We start from the raw sequence: 4956 nt of genomic DNA on the forward strand, positions 1-4956 counted from the left end.
AATCCGAGTTGAAGGAATATAAAATGTTGTAGATGATATGAGTTGAACAAATAGAAATTTTTTGGGGCAAAGTGGGAAAGGACGAAAAAAAAAGCTCAGATAACCCTATAATTCGCCTATTGATCATCATTAATCAGCCATGTTCAACACGCAAGTCAGTCTTTGCTAGACCAACAAACAATTTTTTTTTTTACCCTGACAATAAGAAAAACAGCCATACGGCATCTATAAAGAGCGCCATAAATGGTCATACAAGGACAAACAAATCATGAAGCAATATAATAAAACGGAAGAACAGGCTCCAAATTTGCTAAGAAACAATGCACCAACGGAAACCACCAAGGGAGGAAAGTAGCAACGGAAATGACCTACAGGTCAGGCCAATCGTCAAGGCAACTGCTCTAAGGCTGCATCCACAAGACGCTGCCGACAGGGAAGAAACCCCCCAAACCCCGCACAAGAGGCAGGGACAACAACACCCACACAGAGGCGGGGACAAAAACCCGACATAGATCGAAAATCTAGCCAGAAAACAAAAAGCAGATCCATCCCTTCAAGTCAGAAACAAACCTAACAGGAGCAGATCTAACAAAACAATAATAAAAACGACGTAAAAGCCCACCCACCGAGCGACTATGTACAACAAGCCGAGTTTATTATGCGGTGGGAAGCGAGGGTCGGCACCTCCCATCCCATGGAAGGAGGTGGGGAGCAAAAACAGAGGAAGAGAACGAACAGGGCGGCTGGGTTTAGAGAGAGGCAAGAGAAAAAGTTTTAGTTGAGTTGAATTTGTGCAATCTAGACCAACAAACAATTGGTCAACCCACACCCACACACATTCCAATTTGAATCCTCTGTTTAATTCCACAAGACCCACAACAACAAAAGCTCCACCCTCTTTTATCTGTGTTTTTACCCAAAATTGGTTTGGAGAATTCAATCCAATCCAATCCAGTCCTTCAATGGCGAGGAAGATGAAGATACCCATATTTCTGTATTCATTTGCACATTTCTAGTTCTGGTTTCCCATTTGGGCTTGTCACACGGCCAACAATCTTATGTCAACAACAAAGAGCTTGACTGTGAACGAAACTACACGGTCGCCGAAGGCTATGTCTGCAATGGTCCACTCTCCTCCTGCAATTCTTACCTCACTTTCCGATCGAACCCAACCTACAGCTCCCCCGCCACCATCGGCTACCTCCTCTCCGCCCAACCCGCCGAAATCGCCCGAATCAACGTCTCCGACTTCCACACCTTCCCCACCGACACCATCGTCGTCGTCCCTGTTAATTGCTCCTGCACCGGCGGCGAAAACTACCAGCACAACGCCACCTACGTCTTGAAGACAACGGACGAGACCTATTTCTCCGTAGCCAACAACACCTATCAGGGTCTCCAAACCCAAACAATTTTCGAGATCTGGCAGTGGACATGAGACTCAATATTCCTCTCAGATGTGCTAGTCCCACTTCGAATCAGACCTCCAATGGCGTCAAATACCTTCTCACTTATCTGGTCACTTGGGGAGATGGCCTTCCTTCTATTGGAGACACTTTTGGTGTTGACAATCTGAGCATATCTGATGCTAACCAACTATCTGGACTCATTTTCCCTTTTACTCCGCTTCTCGTTCCGCTTAAAACCGAACCCATTAGGATCAACACCACCACCGTCTCTCCAACGCCACCTCCGCCTCCGTCGTTGCCCACCGCCCCCGTTGACGACAGCAACAGTTCTTCCTCCCACAAGTGGGTTTACGTAGGCCGTGATTATCATCCTCTGTTTATTTTTGGTTTGGGGCTTTCGTAGGAGGAGGTCTCAACCAAGCAAGCCAATTCCAGTTCCAATTCGACCGGGTGGTGGTAGGAAGCTTGATGAGTCTGCTGATTACACAGCTCTGCCAGACACCAAGTCATGGTCTGTCTCGTCGGAAGGAATTCGATCCGCTGTTGAATCCCGACTCTGTACAAGTTCGAGGATTTGCAGAAGGCCACTGGATTCTTCAGCGAAGAAAACAGAATCAAGGGCTCTGTATACGGGTTCTTTCAAAGGGGATGATGCTGCAGTGAAGATCGTAAAAGGGGATGTGTTTGTGGAGATCAATCATTTCAACATAATGAGACTCTCTGGTTTCTGTGTGAATGAGGGTAACACCTACCTTGTTTATGAGTATGCTGAGAAAGGGTCACTCTCAGATTGGCTTCATTTCAAAGGGTATCAAACTTCTACTACTAGTCTAAGCTGGAAGGAGAGCGTTCAGATTGCCTATGACGTCGCGGATGCTCTGAATTACCTCCATAACTACACCAATCCGCCTTTCGTTCATAAGAACTTGAAGACCAGTAACATACTTCTTGACGGTAATTTGAGAGCCACGGGTGCGAATTTTGGGTTGGCAAGGACTCTGGAGAATGAGGACCAAGGAGGGCTGCAATTGACTAGGCATGTGGTCGGAACTTATGGGTATATGGCTCCCGAGTACATTGAGAATGGATTGGTTACTCCTAAACTAGATGTGTTCTCATCTGGTGTGGTGGTGTTGGAGCTCTTGTCAGTAAAGGAGGCTAATAGCAGTGGGGGTGGCGAGAAGAATGGTGAAGAGGAGTTACTATCCGTGACCATAAACCAGGTGCTGGGAGAGCCGAATGTGAGAGACGAGTTGCGAGGCTTAATTGATCCTTGCCTAGAAAGGGAGTACTTGGCATCCTCCATTGCCGAGCTAGCTAACAACTGCGTCGCTCATTATCTCAATTCTCGCCCACCCATGGCCGATGTTTTCATGACCCTGTCAAAGATTCAGTCATCTTCACTGGATTGGGATCCGTCCGACGAACTCGATCACTCCAGATCACTAGGCCGTGGCAGATAAGAAGTCAACTGCTATCAATGAAGGAGAATGAATATGGTATCCTGTGATAATAGTGTGGCAATCGGTGGCTGTTGTTTGTCCAGCCCATGTTATTATAGCATAATAGAGCATAGAATTTCTTGTCTGTCTTCTTTCATAAATGACGACGTATAAGCATCTGAAAACTGGTGCTTCAGTTAGCCCAATAATCAAGCTTCAATCTCATCCCTGTAAAACCTAAAGATCAAATGATTTCTCAAGGTTTATCTGGCTGGAGTAATGGCAAAACCTGGTCACACAAACTGTACCACAAACTCAGTAAAAAAAATTTAGCAAATTTTCTGGAAACCAGTCACAGACTCGCTGTAACAAAATGTATCTAACAAACATTTCCATGAATGTAAGGTAAAAGAGCAAGGTTGACTCCAATTTATGTGGCAATAGAAGTTCCAATGTATGCTATTGATATATTTTCCTTCATTAAACTTTTCCCATTCCCCTTTACTGATCCTGCTATTCAACATTGCTTGAAGCTGGATCACATTCCTAAGGTAGAGATGCAGTGAGAACTCATACAATCTTTGTTTAATTGTTCTCTCTCATCAAATCAGGCCACTGGGGAACTTTCTTTCATTTTAGTGCCCACTGGAACGAGATGGGGATTGAAGTCTGAGCACGACTCACTAGTGGTGCCCTACAAAGTGTAGAGTTTGTATGAAGTTGATAACTTGTACCGCCTGAAAGTAGCCGCTTAGGCATGTGGCATCATTTACAAGTTCAAGAACGTGTTATATTACTCAACCCCAAAACCTTCTCAAAGCAACCAGAACACATGGCTTAAGTCGATGATGTGAGAGTTTCTACTGCCAAAGAGTGACATAATATAAAGGATAAATTGCTTACACAATACCACACATGAGAAAAATTGAGTCAATCAATCAATCATTGTAGATTATTTTAGCACAAACATGCTGTATCAGATTGGATTATGCCAAACAATGCAACATATAAAACGTAACCTTTTACTAAACTCTTATTTGGTGGCCTGCGCGATTATATTGCTGATTGAACTGGCCTTTTCTTTAGCAGCTTCAACTAACGAATCCTGAAAATCAAATATACAGTCCATTCAAATTCTAAATGTCAGAGTAAATATATCACCACTGTGAAGAAACATACCTGCACTGCTATTAGACGTGCAACTGTTTTCTTGCTTGATTCTTGAAGTTCACCGGCAATTAAAAGTTCATCCAATATGTAATATACCTGCCAAGTATTACGCAGAAACATTTTAACCAAAAAAACAAAAAATCAGCCATTAACACCATCTAGAATTGTGTGGTCAACCAGTTGTCAAACATATCAACAAGTACTGATCATTCAAGTAACATCCCCAAATCAGAGGAGGTAATAGTACTTTTGCAATGCAGGTATGTACCACCCAAATGACAATATCACCTTCCAAAAGATTATTTTGTTGACTACTCCAACTACTAAATCTAATTTTCCAACAGAGGGGCAAGGTAGAATTGAGAAGTTGATCAACAGAAGTCTGTGAATGTCTTACCAAAAGAAAAGAGATTGGTTATCATCTATATGGTTCCTACTACAGGAAAAGAGTCAAATTTAATTCTCATCAGTGGTCTTACAGCAGCATATTCAGCAACTACAAATGGCTGTTAAAGATTCGCTTTACTCTTTTGCTAACTCTTATTTTGTAATTCATTTTAGGGTTAGCGAGACATGGCTCGTGGAAAGAGAGAGATTGCATATATAACTTTAAGGTCAATGAGTATTGCAAGAAGATTTATAAACAAAGGGCAAGGGAGCAGTCCTAACAAGAGTATTGTATATATGATTTTGAACTAACAAGAGCTTAGAAAATTACCACTCTTAACCAATACTTCTGTGTCAGACATCCACTGAAATGTACGAATGAACATAAACATGTACAACTTGAGTCCAAAACCATACTTCCAAATACAAGCCAAACAAATCTTCTTCATCATTCGGCTCTATATAGGGGAATTTTTTTCAGTTTGTCACCCAAGCAAAAGATCAAAAAATGTCCTGCAGGAGGCAACAGGTATTGCCCTTCTGCAACA

At 42.7% G+C, this 4956-nt stretch overlaps 1 pseudogene; it reads left to right on the forward strand.

Annotated features, from left to right (window-relative positions):
* Positions 1–862: 862 nt before the first annotated feature.
* LOC132278751 (protein LYK5-like) lies at positions 863–3060 on the forward strand (annotated as a pseudogene).
* Positions 3061–4956: the final 1896 nt, after the last annotated feature.

Source organism: Cornus florida, unplaced genomic scaffold (genome assembly GCF_030987335.1).
Source record: "Cornus florida cultivar Cherokee Brave unplaced genomic scaffold, ASM3098733v1 CherokeeBrave_3.0.0_Hap2_Chr10, whole genome shotgun sequence".
Classification (NCBI taxonomy): domain Eukaryota; kingdom Viridiplantae; phylum Streptophyta; class Magnoliopsida; order Cornales; family Cornaceae; genus Cornus; species Cornus florida.